The sequence below is a fragment of the Phyllobates terribilis genome, unplaced genomic scaffold (genome assembly GCF_046119375.1).
Source record: "Phyllobates terribilis strain yellow unplaced genomic scaffold, ASM4611937v1 Scaffold_2__4_contigs__length_985480577, whole genome shotgun sequence".
Classification (NCBI taxonomy): domain Eukaryota; kingdom Metazoa; phylum Chordata; class Amphibia; order Anura; family Dendrobatidae; genus Phyllobates; species Phyllobates terribilis.
Window position 1 is genome coordinate 260,537,537 of NW_027362762.1, and position 19,728 is coordinate 260,557,264.

The 19,728-nt window shown below is 40.5% G+C and overlaps 1 long non-coding RNA gene across 2 annotated transcripts in view; it reads right to left on the reverse strand.

The window, feature by feature from the left end:
- Window positions 1–6,049: 6,049 nt before the first annotated feature.
- LOC141251470 (uncharacterized) overlaps window positions 6,050–19,728 on the reverse strand; it is a 57,032-nt gene continuing 43,353 nt past the window's right edge. For both annotated transcript variants that reach the window (XR_012313195.1, XR_012313196.1), the window contains exons 4-5: window positions 6,875–7,087; window positions 6,050–6,581 (exon numbers count right to left, since the gene is read on the reverse strand). This is a non-coding gene — a long non-coding RNA (uncharacterized lncRNA). The remainder of the gene's footprint in view (window positions 6,582–6,874; window positions 7,088–19,728) is intronic.

Sequence of the window (19,728 nt, forward strand, 5' to 3'; positions counted from 1 at the left end):
GTCATATATACAGTGCTGCAACTGAGATTTCCTAGATTGCACTGGAAAAGATACTTTAAGGAACATGGAAACCTTTGAGAAGCTTTTCTTACTTACATCCATGTATTATGGGCTAAAAATAATTTTGGAAATAATTTTAGTGTTTCTGCTGATCTGCTGGGATCAACATCGGGCGGGGCGTCATGTGATCATTGCATCCAATCAGTGACCTCTGATCTGCATTTTGTCAAGGCGAGCTAGAAGGAAACAGTATTATCTTCTGCCGGCTCTAACAAAATGTAACCGTAATAATGAGATATTTGTTGACAAAGTACAAACTAAGTGTACTTTTCAACACTTGAGAAATAATATATACCACATTATAAAAAAGATATTGTCAACTTTTTAGTTAAATCACACATAGACAGTACGTGATACAGGGGAGAACATGATGAAGGCCAGTGAGAAGGAAACTAGGTTTGTGGACACAACATTGGAAAAAAAGAAAAGAAAAAAAGCTTTTAGTGACACTGTTAAACGCTGAAGCAAAACATTACTAATCCTCTCCAATTATATTTCACTAATGGGTAAAGTTTCTATTATAGAAATGCATTTCTTACTTTTAAGACAATGGAGGTTTAATGTGACTCTATATTTTATCATTTTAGACTTCAGTGTCTTTCATGTAGTAAGCGAGGCTCCGTAATAGGACTTCCATTTTCTACTTTTCAAAAGTCAAGATGTCATTAATATTTAGCTTTATTTTTCTTTCTTTTTTTTTGTCAAAATGTCACGATTTAGTCATTACAACTATTCGCTTTTTTCAGTAAGAGACAATACAAGGAGAAATGGTCTGATCTGGCAGTCTAGCCTTTAATGCAATCACTTTACTTGGGATTATATTTGAAAAGACCAAAGATCTGGTCGCCATTAAGGTCTTAGGAAAATGTGACTTTAATGTGTCTGTTATGATAAAGAAGATAAATGGATTTCTACAGAATGTTCCCTACAAAGTCATTAACTCATTTTCTACAGTTGTTTCTAGTGAAGTCTGGATATAGTGGGTGGTAATATTAATCCTAATCAATCACTTAATTAAAAAATAATAGATTCTTGACAGATTAGTAATAATTAATGTTGCTTCTATTGACGCTAGAAAAACATGTGAATTGAATAAAGAAGATATTTAATTGTCTTTGTGTGAAACATTTCAGGAAACTTACCGTATGTGTTCATTATTTTGCTTACATTAAATATGCTTACATTGCAGACTAGTTATAACAATAATTCAAATAACGAAAAAAAGGGTCCTATAGTCAAGGTAAGTTGTAACTCTTTAGTTTTGTGCTACGAGACCCTCAAAATATAATCAGAAACAAAATCTTAAAAGTATATTATTCTGTTTTTATTATATGTCAGCATGATTTTCTATGGATATTATATGGATATTATCTTTTCAAGTCGCACCAATGTAATATAGGATGACATACAGGAATGAACTTTTGTCCAGCGGTTTTCTCAATTTATTAAAAAAAATACCCAGAACAGGTGTTCAAGTTCTTCAGAGGGTCTCCTGCTAATGCCGGTGTTCCTCTAGGACAGTAACGTCAAACTGAAATACACTGAGGGCCACAATTAAAAAACTTTTACAAAGTCAGTGGCCAACCTTGATGTTTATTAATAAAATGTCTATAATTGAGGACATTTTTCCTTATTATCAAATACAGAAACAAAATTAAAGGGATTGTCCCACGAACAAAGTACATTTTAAATCATAGATCTTGGAATAAAATAAACACATAATCACAAATGGGGCATACTGGAATAATATAATTTGTTATGTAAGAGCAATAAAAAGCATATGGTCCAATGGCCTAATTTAAACATGTAATCACAAAGGATAAAAAACCTTGAATTAATAAATAATACATATAATAAAGTAATATCCCAACAAAAGTGCCCCCAAAAACAGTATGATACCCCTACAGTGAATTCCTCACCAGTACCCTCCAAACGCATTGTATGATGAGGCTATTGCACTTCCCCAGCAGCGTATGGTGAAACGAACACAATATGATGCCCTAACTGTGATTCCCACACAGCCATCCACATAGTATAATGGGCCCGACATATACTTCCATACAGTATAATGGGCCCCACATACTCCTCCATACAGTATAATGGGCCCCATACAGCCCTCTTTATAGTAAATTGGGCCCTACATACTCCTCCATACAGTATAATGAGCCCCACACAGTCCTCCATACAGTATAATGGGCCCACATAGTCCTCCATACAGTATAATGGGCCCCCACAGTCCTCTTTATAGTATAATGGGCCCCGCATAGTCCTCCATACAGAATACTGGACCCCACATAGTCCTCCATACAATATAATGGCCCCATATAATCCTCCATAAAGTATAATGACCCAATATAGTCCTCCATACAGTATAATAGGCCCCACATAGTCGTCCATAAAGTATATTGGGCCCTATATATTCCTCTATACAGTACAATGGCCTCCCATAGTCCTCCATACAGTATAATGGCAGCACATTGTACTCCACACAGTATAATAGGCTCCACATAGTCCTCCATACAGTATAATGGCCCCACATAGTCTTCAATACAGTATAATGGGCCTCACATAGTCCTCCATACAGTATAATGGGCCGGGCCTCACACAGTTCTCTTTATAGTATAATGGGCCTCACATAGTCCTCCATACAGTATAATGGGTCCCACACAGTCCTCTTTATAGTATAATGGGCCCCGCATAGTCCTTCATACAGAATACTGGACCCCACATAGTCATCCATACAATATAATGGCCGCACATAATCCTCCATAGAGTATAATGGCTCCACACAGACCTTTATACAGTATAATGAGCCCCACATAGTCCTCCATACAGTATAATAGCCCGACATTTTGTCCTCCATACAGAATAATGGCCCCACATAGTCCTCAATAAAGTATAATAGCCCCTGCATAGTCCTCCATAGAGTATAATGGGCCTACATGATCCTCCATACAGTATAATGGGCCCAACATAGTCCTCCATACAGTATAATGGGCCCATATAGTCCTCCATAAAGTATAATGGGCCCCACATAGTCTTATATACAGTCTTATGGGCCTCACATAGTCCTCCATACAGTATAATGGCCCCACATAGTCCTCCATACAGAATAATTTCCCCACATAGTCCTCTATATAGAATAATGGGCTCCACGTAGTCCTCCATACAGTATAATGGCCCCACATTAAAAAAAATGAAATAAAATACTCGCCTCTCCTCGTTCCCCCACTGCTCTGGTCTGGCTGTGAGCACTCTGAAGCTCTCCACTGCTCGGCACAGTGGGTGTGAAATAGTAATGTCATCACGGCGGTTGCACTGAGACGTCCGATGCAGAGGGAGAATGATGGTGGAGGGAGCGACAGCTGATGGCTCCCTCTTCCATCACTGCTTTCAACTGTTATGGCATCCAGGATGCTTGCATCGTGGACCAAATATAATCACCCTGCAGGCCAGATATGGCCCACGGTCCAGAATTTGACATGTGTGCTCTAGGAGATGTCAGCAAGCAGGACAAATTCAGTGTCTATGAGTCTATCCAGAATTACTGCTTACTGGTAGGTAAATAGGCACTTGGCCTGAAGTTCTTTCATTCTGGTTGATTTTTTGTTCATTATTGTTGACAACACGCTAGATGTGGCTGCCCTCTGCATAGATATCACATACAACTATATTAATAAATAAATGGATAAAATCATGGATAATAGACGAAACCTTCTCTCCCGTCCCTTGTGCATGATTCCTCCCCGTCTTCATATACATTTTATTTGAACCATTTTCTAATCCGCTTTCCTGTCATATTAGGATGAAAAATTGCAGTTTATTTCTCCTATGTCAATATTTATTACATTTTGCTGAAAACCTTTTAGTTAATGGAACGATTAATAGCAGTACAAGATAATGCCATTTTATATATGGAAATAAGGAATAATAAAGTTGTAAGTTCACATTTCTGTCGTTCAAAGATTCAGAGGTCACAAGAGCTCCACACAGCTCCAAGAGTCCAAAAATCAATTCTACTAGTCTACTATACTCTATGGGTCTCATTTGTATAACCTATGCGGGATATTTATCACACATAGGACTCGTTCACACTACTGTATTTTTGGTCCAAGTGCTGTCTGTGAAAAAACACAGCATGAACTAGTATCTTCTGTAAGTTAGATGAGACACCCATTCAAGTCTATGGGTGCGTAAAAAAAATCTGATGCCATATGGAGTCATAGTATAGCATTTGATTTTTATGGATACTTTGCAATTCTGTAACATAGGAAACTGTAAATGATCAATATCTGCCGTTAAAAAAAATGGATTTCATACGGATGACAAGTGTAAAAAAAATTGTCCCACTTTTCTGGATGGATGAAGCGCTAAACGATTTGTATATGCTCTTGTAAACCTACGTATAGACTGCTAACATCCCATGTTGTACCACCATGACCCTCCAATTTAACGTAGATTCCATGAAAATTTATGGAAAAGAAGAGACATGCAGTATCTTATTGTGGTAGTAAAACTTTCATACAGGGACCATATAGTGATACATAGATTGCCTACTGGTTTGTATTATGACAAACTCATAGATTGTAAGCTTGCGAGCAGGGCCCTCTCTCCTCCTGGTATCTGTTGATTTATGTGACTATTGTTATTCTGTAATGTCTTTTATTGTCTGTACAAGTCCCCTCTAAAATGTAAAGTGCTGCGGAATGTGTTGGCGCTATAGAAATAAAAAAATATTATTATTATAATTTGTGTACTGCCGGAAGAGGCTTTTCTGCCCATTTCTGTATTCAGTTCTTTGGTTCTTTGTATATTCTTCTCTCAGCTTCTTTACTGCTACATTATTCCTTCTTGTTTCCTGATACTCGTATCCCTCCACCTCCTATCTCAAAAGACACTGAATACCTATTTTGGTCTGATGCTTAAATATCGGAAATTTGGCCTTAAATAGAGATATTTATTTTAGCTTGAAACCAGATCTGAAGCACCTGCACAAATTTTCACAGATTTGTTGGATTTGTTAATGAATGATATACTTGCAAAACGCTTTCCTCTTAAATCCCATGCTATACTCATTGTAAGGCATGGTGCTCAATCTTAGGTGGACTGTCTGCAGGGTACAATATGCCACAGACAGAACTTCACTTTGAACTCAGACAAAAAGTTACACAAACAACCCACTGGTGTTTGAAAATCGGCCCCTGAATCTCTCTGGGATTATCTCTTAAACCACCCGCTGGTGTGAACAAAACATTGGGAGCAATTCCAAAAATAGTTTCAAACACTGAAAGGGTTGCACCACATGTGCTTTTTCACCTTGGATGCTCCCTGGGTTCTTTTGACTTGCGACTGCCCTTTAATTTAACCCTTAGCCACTTAACAACATTTTGAAGACATTGTCTTTGTGAAGCACCGGCTGTTCTATCAATAGATTGGGGTTAATATGTTTTGTTTTGAGAAATATCTTAATGCACTTTATTAGCCATTTTTTGTAGTCTACCTTTTATTCTCTAGGCAGTGTCCAAAAAAACATGCTTCAGAACATCAAGGATGTTTTGATTGTAGAACATTAATTTAGTCCAGGCTTTAGACACAATCATAGTGCAAGGCTGGAGACGTGAATAAACAAACACCGGGGTGGAAGAATCAGATGTACGGTACATACACATTTCATAGGAGCTAGATGAAAGACAACATTGGTAATGTCTCAAATATTCCTATGATATTGTGATTGGCTCACTGCACCTTAGAGAGATCTGTAAATTAGAGATAAAAGTACCTTATTAGCCTAAAACTGTTAGGTATATGATGTTATGTTATGTTGCAATCTGCTTTTGTAGGGAAAAATAAACCAAAGGAGCAAGTAGGAAAACACAAGACATAGATTCAGTACAAAAGAATGAAGAAAAATAACAGAATTTTGCAAATTATTTACATTTCATTTCTAATAACATACAGAGAGATAAAAGCTTTGAAAGAGACTCACACAATCAATAAATAGAAGAAGATGAAACACATTATGAGAAAATACAGCAGGTGCAGCCTTCAGGGATCAGACAAATGATGAATATTTTCACGATTGAGGTTTTCATTTGTATTTTGCAGCATTTTACAAAGGCCGGTGTCAGAAGGCTGTAATGTGGCCACAATGTAGTATCTCTTTTACCACAATACCCGGATCTCTCAGTTCATTTAACAGTGGATCAGATAGTAGTTCGATTGAGTAGAATCCCTGGAGCTCAGTATTGTGTCTGCATTTCATTGCACTTTGCTTCAGAATAGAGTAGAATGCAGCAGTATTTTACCAGAAAACAAAGTCAGCCTCATGGTGGATCAGTGGTTAGCACTGTTGCTTTTCAGTCCCATGGTCCAGTGATCAAGGCAACATCTAAAATGTTCTCCCCGTGTTTCGTAGGTTTCCTCAGGGTTCTCTGGTTTCCTCCCACACACCAAAGACATACTGATATGGTATCGAGATTGTGAGCCCCAGTAGGGACAGTGATGATGATGTCTGTAAAGCACTACGGAATATGGTAAGAAAGCACAATAAATAAGGAAATCTGATGGATAGTGATTTATAGTACTGTCATTTAATGGGATCTATCAGGAATAATCGGTCACGGCTCCTGTTAAAATGACACAATGAAGCCAATGTAAACTGATCCTAATTAGAAATTAGCAAATTTGTTCAAGTACAATTGAATTTGACAAAAATTATGATTCTGCAGAATATAAATTTGTTTTGTAGGTCAGTTGGACACCATTTTGCTGAACTATAGAAGGTCGGCAAAAAGATAAAAAAATACATACTCACCGCTCACCTGTACCGCCACCCTCACAGCCCACTGTCCAGTCCTCCGGGCCTCTTCTTTCCGCTGTCCTCAATTGTGCGCATCTTCTTTGGCCTGCTTCACTCTGCGCCAAGTAGGCCTTTGAAGTTATTACGCGAAGTGCCGTTGCGGTGCATGTCTCAATGCCACAACGTGTGTCCCCCAAGGCACTGACTAGAATCAGGTGAATGTATGTCCTTAAATTATAAAGTCATTACATTACAACGGTACAATGTCAAAGGCCTAATCAGAGTGAAGCAAATCTCTAGTGATTGTGGACTTTGTTATATGTAAGTGAAGAACACTCCCAAGGAGATGGGAGATGGATGCATCATTGTGAAAGCACTTTTTTCTTTATAAATAAAAGAATTCTGTGATCATTATATACAGCTGTCTTTTGTGGCATTCCTGAATCCTGAACTTTTGTTACTGAGCTTGCAAATGTATTCCTTCTTATTATAAATGTGCCAAATTGTTGATATGGTCACTCCTAAGGTATCTGCTGCCTCTCTTTCTTATGTCATTGTTTTGTCATTCTGTTTTAGCTCAAATGGGTTGTCTGGTCTTAGACTACAAGTCTGCTCTATGTGACTGCAGACTTATGAATCCTCACAGGGAGCAGTGCGCGTGATGTGAGGATTCACAAGTTTGCAGTCACATAGAGTGACTGCCGACTTGTAGCTGAAGACCAGACAACCATTTTAAAGCCCATTTACACTGCACAATTATCGAAAATGAGCATTTCCAGGAATGCTCATTTTCCAATAATTGTGCAGTCTAAACAGGCTGCTAAACACCTGACAAGTGAACAAAAGATCATCATTCTTGGAAGTGCATTATCCCGCGTAAACAGGTATCATGATTGCTGAGAACAATGGCAACCTATGAGCACTGAATGATTAATAACAGATCATTCAGTGTGTATTTGAAGCCGAGCTGACCTGTACACATGCTATTAGACGACCATCGACCGGCAAGCATGTGGCGGTGGTTTAATGCTACACATTGCACACTGTAAGAAGATGTTTAATGATGGTCTCACTTGCATTGATAAACTCTGGATTTCATGTTGAGTTTTTCCAGTTTCAACATCTAGAGGCAACTCCAAACCCTTTATTTCCTTAATTCATAATGCAGTAATGAAGTAGCCACACCAGACACTGAAATGGCTGATCAGTCATTTTGCCATTTACTTTTAATATTGTACAAAAGGTGCTATGCCAGAAGTGAGGGCAATACAAAAGGTACTGTGGAAAAATCTTTGCAATTGTTAAACTGTGTATGCAATATTTTTGTAAAACCTCTTCAAATAAGTCTAAAAGTATATTTATATCAGATCTATGGAACTGGTGACAAGAGACTAAATTATGATAATTCTATCACTGTACAAATATTAATGGCTAGATGAATCAATACTTGTTTGTCCATAACTTTTATGACCATTTTGCTGATGTACTTCTATGAAGTTGCATGTCTGGAGAGGCTCAAACATAAACCAGTTAATTAGGTTACAGTTCCTGATAACCCCTTTAACAGGTGTGCCAAAACAGACCTGCACACTTAAATGCCTTGATTTAGTATAATAATTTTTTTGAAATATTTTCCTTAAATAAGTTTAATGAGCCCTGGCCAAAAAAGGAAAATGTAACAACAAATGTAAGAAGGTAGGAACATGACATAAAAATGCTGCAACAGCCCACAGAGTATTTTTAGGGTTTACAGTTGCCAAATTGGAATATTAAAATAGTTATGCAATAAGTAAAACTTGTGTTTAACCCCTTAAGCCCCGCGGGTGGTTTGCACGTTAATGACCGGGCCAATTTTTACAATTCTGACCACTGTCACTTTATGAGGTAATTACTCTGGAACGCTTCAACGGATCCCCCTGATTCTGAGATTGTTTTTTCGTGACATATTGTACTTCATGATTGTGGAAAAATTTCTTCGATATCACTTGCGTTTATTTGTGAAAAAAACGGAAATTTGGCAAAAATTTTGAAAATTTTGCGATTTTCAAAATTTGAATTTTTAAGCCCTGAAATCAGAGCGATATGTCACACAAAAGAGTTAATAAATAACATTTCCCACATGTCTACTTTACATCAGCACAATTTTGGAACCAAAATTTTTTTTAGTTAGGGAGCTATAAGGGTTAAAAGTTGACCAGCGATTTCTCATTTTTCCAACAAAATTTATAAAACCATTTTTTTAGGGACCACATCACATTTGAAGTCACTTTGAGAGGTCTTTATGACAGAAAATACCCAAAAGTGACACCATTCTAAAAACTGCACCCCTCAAGGTGCTCAAAACCACATTCAAGAACTTTATTAACCCTTCAGGTGATTCACAGGAATTTTTTGAATGTGGAAGAAAAAAATGAACATTTAACTTTTTTCACAAAAATGTTACTTTAGACCCAATTTTTTTTATTTTCACAGGGGTAACAAGAAAAAATGGACCCCAAAATTTGTTGTGCAATTTCCCCTGGGCACGCAAATACCCAATATTTGGGGAAGAAACACTGTTTGGGCGCACGGCAGGGCTCGGAAGGGAAGGAGCGCCATTTGACTTTTTGATTGTAAAATTTGCTTGAATAATTAGCGGACACCATGTTCTGTTTGGAGAGCCCCTGTGTGCCCAAACTTTGGAGCTCCCCCACAAGTGACCCCATTTTGGAAACTAGACCCCCCAAGGCACCTTTCTAGATGCATAGTGAGCACTTGGAACCCCAGGTGCTTCACAAATTGATTCATAAAAATGAAAAAGTGGTTTTTTTTTCACTATTTCATTTTTACGAATCAATTTGTGAAGCACCTAGGGGTTCCAAGTGCTCACTATGCATCTAGATAGGTGCCTTGGGGGGTCTAGTTTCCAAAATGGGGTCACTTGTGCGGGAGCTCCAATGTTTGGGCACACAGGGACTCTCTAAATGCAACATGGTATCCGCTAACAAATTGAATGGAAAATCGGCTCAAATTGTTAGCGGACACCACATTGCGTTTGGAGAGCCCCTCTGTGCCCAAACTTTGGAGCTCCCCCACAAGTGACCCTATTTTGGAAACTAGACCCCCCAAGGCACCTTTCTAGATGCATAGTGAGCACTTGGAACCCCCAGGTGCTTCACAAATTGATTCGTAAAAATGAAAAAGTGAAAAAAAAAACACTTTTTCATTTTTACGAATCAATTTGTGAAGCACCTAGGGGTTCCAAGTGCTCACTATGCATCTAGATAGGTGCCTTGGGGGGTCTAGTTTCCAAAATGGGGTCACTTGTGGGGGAGCTCCAATGTTTGGGCACACAGGGACTCTCTAAATGCAACATGGTATCCGCTAACAAATTGAATGGAAAATCGGCTCAAATTGTTAGCGGACACCACATTGCGTTTGGAGAGCCCCTCTGTGCCCAAACTTTGGAGCTCCCCCACAAGTGACCCCATTTTGGAAACTAGACCCCCCAAGGCACCTTTCTAGATGCATAGTGAGCACTTGGAACCCCCAGGTGCTTCACAAATTGATTCGTAAAAATGAAAAAGTGAAAAAAAAAACACTTTTTCATTTTTATGAATCAATTTGTGAAGCACCTGGGGTTCCAAATGCTCACTATGCATCTAGATAGGTGCCTTGGGGGGTCTAGTTTCCAAAATGGGGTCACTTGTGGGGGAGCTCCAATGTTTGGGCACACAGGGACTCTCCAAATGCAACATGATATCCGCTAACAATTTCAGCCGACAATTTGTTAGCGGATATCATGTTGCATTTGGAGAGTCCCTGTGTGCCCAAACATTGGAGCTCCCCCACAAGTGACCCCATTTTGGAAACTAGACCCCCAAGGCACCTTTCTAGATGCATAGTGAGCACTTGGAACCCCAGGTGCTTCACAAATTGATTCATAAAAATGAAAAAGTGTTTTTTTTTTCACTTTTTCATTTTTACGAATCAATTTGTGAAGCACCTGGGGGTTCCAAGTGCTTACTATGCATCTAGATAGGTGCCTTGGGGGGTCTAGTTTCCAAAATGGGGTCACTTGTGGGGGAGCTCCAAAGTTTGGGCACAGAGGGGCTCTCCAAACGCAATGTGCTGTCCGCTAACAATTTGAGCCGATTTTCCATTCAATTTGTTAGCGGATACCATGTTGCATTTAGAGAGTCCCTGTGTGCCCAAACATTGGAGCTCCCCCACAAGTGACCCCATTTTGGAAACTAGACCCCCCAAGGCACCTTTCTAGATGCATAGTGAGCACTTGGAACCCCAGGTGCTTCACAAATTGATTCATAAAAATGAAAAAGTGTTTTTTTTTCACTTTTTCATTTTTACGAATCAATTTGTGAAGCACCTGGGGGTTCCAAGTGCTTACTATGCATCTAGATAGGTGCCTTGGGGGGTCTAGTTTCCAAAATGGGGTCACTTGTGGGGGAGCTCCAATGTTTGGGCACACAGGGGCTCTCCAAATGCAACATGGCGTCCGCTAACAATTTGAGCCGATTTTCCATTCAATTTGTTAGCGGACACCATGTCGCGTTTGGAGAGCCCGTGATGTGCCTAAACAGTGGAGCTCCCCCACAAGTGTCCCCATTTTGGAAACTATACCCCTCAAGGATTTTATTAAGGGTATAGTGAACATTTTGAACCCAGAGGTACGGCACAGAATTTGTTTACATTAGGTCATCATATTGAATAAGTTGTCATTATTCTTGAGCGCAAGTGCTCGCTACTTGAGTTTGCATCGGGTACTCAGGTATGCACCATGTACAGCGTGTGCTTGAGTGACATGCTCGAGTCCCTGCTCCGCATGTTTCACGGTTATTAGGCACCCAAAAAAAAACATGCGGGGATCGCTCGTGCATGGCAGGCAATCCCCGTAAAGTTTTTTGGCCGCGAAGCATATGGGGCAGAGACTCGAGCATGTCACTCAAATACCCACGATACTCAATGCATACCAGAGCACCCGATGCAAACTCAAGTAGCGAGCACTTGCTCTCAACACTAGTCACCATATCGTCATCTTTTTTTCTTACTTTTGAAAAAAATCCCAACCCCAGCCCTAGCCCTAGCACAACCCTAGCCCTAGCACAACCCTAGCCCCAGCACAACCCTAGCCCCAGCACAATCCTAGCCCCAAACCCAGCCCTAACCCTAGCCCAATCCTAACCCAAGAGTTTATTTTTGACGCCGTTCCTTGTGCGGTATAAGTGATTAGACGACTTTATTCTTCGGGTCAGTGTGATTACAGCAATGCCAGAATCATATGGGGTTTTTATGACTGACAGCTGTCACACACTAAAAGACGCATTTTTTGTAAAATCTAGTTTTTGCATCGCCATATTTTGAGAGCTATAATTTTTCCAGATTTTGGCAGACAGTCATGTGACGGCTCGTTTTTTGCGGGATGACTTGATGTTGTTATTGGTGCCATTTTCAGATCGCTTTCTATTCCGATTTTTGGGAGGCAGAATAAACAAAAACCAACAATTCAGGAATTGTTTTTTTTTTTTTTTTATTCTGTGATGAGGTAGCTTTATTCTTCGGGTCAGTACGTTTACAGCGGTACCACATTTGTATAAATTTTCTATGTTTTGGCGCTTATACACAATAAAAGCTATTTTATAGAAAAAAATATTTTTTAGCATCGCTTTATTCTGAGAGCTGAAACTTTTTTATTTTTCAGCTGATGGAGCTGTATGGCGGCTTGCTTTTTGTGGGACGAGATGACGTTTTCAGCGGTATCATTTTTATTTATATGCGTCTTTTTGATCGCGTGTTATTCCACTTTTTGTTTGGCAGTATGGTGATAAAGCATTGTTTTTTGCTGCGTTTTTTTTTTTTTTTTTTACCGTGTTCACTGAAGGGGTTAACTAGTGGGACAGTTTTATAGGTCAGGCTGTTCCGGACGCGGCGATACCAAATATGTGTACTTTTATTGTTTTTTTTTTATTTTTTTTATAACAATATTTATTGATGGGTACATTATATTTTTATTTTTGGTGTATTATTTTTTTTATTTTTTTATAATATTTTTGCACATTTTTTTTTTTTTTTTCCACTTTCAGACAGTTTGTACACCTTATTACTTTGTCCCACTCTGGGACTTTCACTTTTTTTTTTCTGATCGCCTGCATGGCATAGGAATGGAGCACCATCCCTATGCCATGCAGGCTGTCAGAAGTGCACAGTGTTAAGATTGCTTGGAGATGCACTGCGCATGTCCAAGCAATCTTCCTGCTCTCTGGTGACCCGGATGTTGTCATGACGACATCGGGTCGTCATGGCAACACCCGGGAAGCCGCTGCAGTCTGCGCTGGAAGCCGGAAGAGGAGGTGAGTATCGCCGATCACCTCCCCTTGCCCCCGCAATGCCGCGATCGATTTCGATCGACTTCGATCGCAGCATAACGGGGGTTAATGTGCTGGGAGCGGTGCAGGACTGCTCCCTGAACATAGTACCGGGAGTCAGCTGTGACAATCAGCTGACACCCGGCGGCGATCACGCCCGCACAGCCTGTGTGCGCGCGCGATCGCCATGACGTACTAATACGGGTCTGGCTCTTAAGTCCCAGGGCACAGACGCGTATTAGTACGTCAAATGTTATTAAGGGGTTAATATATTCAAATTTGTAATTTTTGTTTTGAAACCTCTTCCCAAGCAAGCAATTTTCCGATGAATTTGCACTTTCATTTATTCGGATATAATTTTTTTATTTCTCTGTCAATATAGCCATATAAAGGCTTGTACTTTTAAATGACACTATCCCTTTTATCATGTGAAGTACTGGAAAGAAGAAAAAAATTCCAAGTGCACCGAAACTGAGAAAAAAAACATGTGTTTCGGGATTTTCATGTTAATGAACTGGCGATATGAATTTTCAGACCAGTATGATTACATTGACGCCAAACATGCATCATCGTTTTGTTTATTTAAGTAAATCTGCAGCAATTGCGCAGCAAAATCCACACAAATTGGTGCAAATACTGTCACTTTGCAAATAAATTCTGTGTGGACAAACCATGAGGTTGTTTTATGACATTTAAAAAAAAAAGAGAATGAAAAAGTTAAACCCAAACGGCTCCTGTAGTCTCTGCCAGTCTTAGCACTTGCCTGCGGTGCCCTTGTGGATGGACCGTATGTTACTGTTGTGCTCAAAAGTTTACATACCCCGGCCGAATTTTTCCTTTCTTGACTTTGTTTCAGAGAATATGAATGATAACAAAAAACTTTTTCTCTACTTATGGTTATTGGTTGGCTGAAGTCATTTATTGTCAAACTACTGTGTTTTCTCTTTTTAAATCTTAATGACAACTAAAAACATCCAAATGACCCTGATCAAAAGTTCACATACCCCAGTTTTTAATGCCGTGTATTGCCCCCTCTAACATCAATGACAGCTTGAAGTCTTTTGTGATAGTTGTGGATGAGGTTCTTTAATTTCTCAGATGGAAAAGCTGCCCATTTGTCTTGGCAAAAAGCCTCCAGTTCCTGTAAATTCCTGGGCTGTCTAGCATGAACTTCGTGCTTGAGATCTCCCCAGAGTGGCTCAATGATACTGAGGTCAGGAGACTGAGATGGCCACTCCAGAACCTTCACTTTGTTCTGCTGTAGTCAATGACAGTCGACTTGGTCTTGTGTTTTTGGATCGTTGTCATGTTTGAACATCCAAGTAAGTCCTATGCACAGCTTCCGGGCTGATGAGTGCAAATTTGCCTCCAGTATTTGTTGATAACGTGCTGCATTCATCTTTCCTTCAACTTTTACCAAGTTTCCTGTGCATTTGTAGCTCACACATCCCCAAAACATCAGCGATCCACCTCTATGCTTTACTGTAGGAATGGTGTTGCTTTCATCATAGGCCTTGTTGACCTCTCTCCAAATGTAACAGTTATGGTTGTGGCCAAAAAGTTAAATTTTGGTCTCATCACTCCAAATTACCTTGTTCCAGAAGTTTTGAGGCTTGTCTCTGTGCTGTTTGGCATATTGTTGGTGAGATACTTTGTGGCATTTGCACAGTAATGGCTTTCTTCTGGCGACTCAACCATGCAGCTCATTTTTCTTCAAGTGCCTCCTTATTGTGCATCTTGAAACGCCACACCGCTAGTTTTCAGAGAGTCATGAATTTCAGCAGATTTTATTTGTGGGTTTTTCTTTGCATCCCGAACAATTTTCCTGGCAGTTGTGGCCGAAATTCTTGTTGGTCTACCTGACTGTGGTTTGTTTTTTACAGAGCCCATGATTTTCCATTTGTTAATCACAGTTTGAATGCTGCTGACTGGCATTATCAATTCCTTGGATATCTTTTTGTATCCATTTCCTGTGTTATACAGTTCAACCACCTTTTCCCATAGATCCGTTGACAATTCTTTTGCTTTCCCCATGACTCACAATCCAGAAACGTCAGTGGATGGATGAAAGATGCAAGAGTCTGTATGGATCCCAGAAAATCACTAAGATTTTATGCACACACACTGATTAAAAGCAAACAGGTCACAGGTGAGGATGTTACCTTTAGTAGCTATTCAAACCCATTTGTGTCAAATTCTGTGCATGTTATCAGGCCAAAATCACCAGGGTATGTGAACTTTTGATCAGGGTCATTTAGATGTTTTTGGTTGTCATTAAGATTTAAAAAGAGAAAACACAGTAGTTTAACAATAAATGGCTTCACCCAACCAATAACCATGACTGGAGAAAAAGTTTTTTTGTTATCATTCATGTTCTCTGAAACAAGGTCAAGAAAGGAAAATTTCTGCCTGGGTACGTAAACTTTTGAGCACAACTGTATAGCTGCAAACTAAACAATGACCATCAAGGACCACCTGAGCATCAGGATTGAAGCTGGAGGGGATTTAACAGAGTAGTTTGAGGAACGTTTGACTGTTTTTTATCTCACTTTATTCTGTTCTTATGAGGTAGGATGAAAGAAAAGACCACAATTCTGCCTGTGTTTTATATTCTTTTTTTTTTCTTTAGAGCGATCATTGTGCGGGTTATATAATGTGATATAAAGCTCTGGCCAATAAACTTATGTTTTCCCTTTTTAAAACCCCTGGCAAAAATTATGGAATCACCGGGCTCGGAGGATGTTCATTCAGATGTTTAATGTTGTTGAAAAAAAGCAGATCACAGATATGGCACAAAACTAAAGTAATTTCAAATGGCAACTTTATGGCTTTAAGAAACACTAACAGAAATCAAAATAAAAAATGTGGTACTCAGTAAGGGTAATTTTTTTCAGACCAAGCACAGGGAAAAAATTATGGAATCACTCAATTCTGATGAAAAAATTCTTCAGTATTTATAAAAGGTTATAAATACTGAAGAAAAATACTGACCAAATACTGAATGTGTGAATGTGGCCAAAGACTAAGACTCCCATTTTTAGTGTGCTTCAGCGTTGCAATAGTACACCACAATCAGAATTAGGCCTTTTTCTGACCTATATGTAGTGGCCTGTGCACTCACACCTCATATCCCTAGCCTTTAAAATTCTAAAATGCCTTACTTGGCGAGACTATATCTTTTATAGTGGCTGTGCAAGCCCCCCTGATTGACTTCATTAGACCATATGATGTGATATGGAACGGGATTATGGGGAAGCCCACACAGCTGTACCTGACATCATTTGTCCACTCTCTGACTGCTGCAGTTTTAAGCAGTCTGTGAAATGGCGCCGGGAATTTTTTTTCTGCAATCTTTGCAAACCGAATTTCAAATTGTTTGAATTTGCAGGGAATTTCAGAAAATTTGACTCAAAGTCAATCCACAGGGGATCGGTCGTCTTATCTGTAGTAGCTGACATCCATGCTGCTGCATTAGAATTACAATTATACATTGTTTTCTTAATTCTTAATGCACTAGAAAGCAGCAGCAAGGTGATATAATATGTTTGAAAACATACAAAAAAGATTTAGTGTCTACTCACCACCTTCTGGAGCGCGCGGATCCTGCTGTGCGGCAAGTTTTCAAAACTTAAAAGGGAATGAGTCCAGCGCTATAAGTCCATAAAAAAATCCATTTTTCTTTAATCACATGACTTCAAATAGCATAAAAACAGTTAGATCACAGCCCAGACATTAAAAACAAACGCGTTTCGTCATAGAACAATGCGTCTTAATCATTCACCAATGATTAAGACGCATTGTTCTGCTTTGAAACGTGTTTGTTTTTAATGTCTGGACTGTGATCTAACTGATTTTATTCTCTTTGAAGTCATGGAATAAAAGAAAAATGAATGGATTTTTTTATGGACTTATAGCGCTGGACTCATTCCCTTTAAGATATAATATGTTCTTACAAAAAAATATTTTAAATCAGTATCAGTCAGAGACTTACTGTCATGACTTGGTTTGAGCATTCGATTCCCGAACATGCTGCTGCATGGTCGGTTCCCTGTTTGCTGACCTATGGCCTTTTTTTCCCTGTCCAAGTGTTGAAGGTTCCAATTGTTTTTGTTCCCCCTTCTTGATTTGCTCCTCTCAAGGTGTTTTCCATTTTCCCGTTTTGGTCTGCACTATCATATTCTGGGTTGGTTTTTATATGTTTTATAATCCTTCACCTTTTCCAACCACCCCTAATCCCTACACCAAGTAATGAACTCTTCATCTTTCCCTCCATTCTCCCCACCCACCTCACCTCCTCCTCAGAGCTATTCCTCAACATACAATCCTTTGTCTCCAAACACAGACAGCCACCTCATGCCCTCTCCTGCTCCCACATACTAACGCTTTCTCTGCTCCTTCTCACTGCCGGCGACATCTCTCCACATCCCGGCCCTCCTCACCACATCCCTACAATCACTTCCACCTCCTACCCACGATCTATCCCAAACTCTCGTAACCCTTCTAATATTATACCCATCCGCCCAGCCCCCACTTCCCCAGTCCCTCTAACAGGAGCTCTATGGAATGCTCGCTCCGTCTCCAACAAACTTTCCTACATTCACGACCTCTTCATCACTAGCAAGCTTTCCTTCTTCGGCATCACTGAAACCTGGCTCACCCCCTCTGACACGGCCTCTCCTGCTGCACTTTCGTACGGTGTATTCCACCTCTCCCATACCCCCCCGCACCACCGGCAAGCATGGTGGAGGAATAGGTTTCCTCCTCTCAGATAACTGCTCCTTCACCAATATCCCACTGCCGCCCTCAGTTGCTCTCCCCTCTTTTGAAGTGCACTGCGTGCGCATCTACTCCCCCTCCAACCTCCAACTGACTGTTATTTACCGTCCCCTAGGATCAACCACCACTTTCTTTGACCACTTCACCACTTGACTACTTCATTTCCTCTCCGTTGACATCCCCACTATCCTCATGGGCGACTTTAACATCCCCATTGACACTTCCCTCTCAGCTGCCTCTAAGCTTCTATCCCTCACTTCCTCCTTCGGTCTTACTCAGTGGTATTCCACACCCAGCCACAAAGACTGCCACACACTGGACCTCATCTTCACCCGCCTCTGTTCCCTATCTAACCTCTCTAACTCAAGTCTCCCTCTCTCTGACCACAACCTACTTACATTCTCTACCCTCTCCTCTCCAGGGCAAAAATCCCCACTCCACAAACTTGCATACCCTCGCAGAAATCTCAAACACCTTGACCTACACTCACTCTCTGAATCCCTTCTCCCTCTTACAGACATTAGTTCCTTACATGATGCAGATGTTGCTGCCACTTTATACAACACCACAACAGCTGCAGCTCTCGATTCGGTCACCCCCCTCACACATACCAAAGCTCGCACAATCAACAGACAACCCTGGCACACCAGCCTAACTAAAGAACTGCGACGGGCCTCCAGGGTTGCTGAGTGTAGATGGAAAAGGTCCCACTCCAATGAGCACTTCATCGCATTCAAACAGTCCCTCACTACCTTCTAGTCCACACTCACTGCAGCAAAACAAACATACTTCACATCTCTCATATCCTCCCTGTCTCACAACCCTAAACAACTATTCAACACCTTCAATTCTCTTCTTCATCCCCCAGTGACTCCTCCCTCTCCTCTTATTTCAGCCTCATTCTTCAAGCAGAAGATTGACACCATCAGATAAAGCTTTTGCCTAAAGCCCCCACAGCCCCTCCCCACACCTACTCAACCCTCCTCCTCCAAAACCACCTTCTCCACCATTACGGAAGATCAACTTTCCTCTTTACTCTCCAAATCACACCTCACCACCTGTAAACTTGACCCAATCCCGTCCCACCTCATCCCAAACCTCACCATTATCTTCATCCCAGCGCTAGCCCACCTCTTCAACCTGTCACTAACAACTGGTGTCTTCCCCTCATGCTTCAAACATGCCTCAATCACACCCATCCTCAAAAAGCCCTCCCTTGACCCATCCTCTCTGACTAGCTATCACCCCATATCACTTCTTCCCTATGCCTCAAAACTACTGGAACAACAAGTCCATTCTGAGCTGTCCTCCCACCTCTCCTCCAGCTCCCTCTTCGATCGCCTACAATCTGGTTTCCGACCGCACCATTCTACTGAAACTGCACTGACTAAAGTCACCAACGACCTACTAACCGCCAAATCTAAGCGACACTACTCTGTCCTCCTCCTTCTAGACCTGTCATCTGCCTTCGACACAGTGAACCATTCACTCTTACTACAAACTCGCTCATCTCTCGGCATCACAGACTTGGCCCTATCCAGGATCTCCTCATACCTAACAGACAGGACATTCAGTGTCTCCTACTCACACACCACCTCCTCATCTCGCCCCCTATCTGTCGGTGTCCCCCAAGGTTCAGTTCTAGGACCCCTGCTCTTCTCCATCTACATCTTCAGCCTGGGACAGCTCATAGAGTCTCATGGCTTTCATTATCACCTCTATGCTGATGAC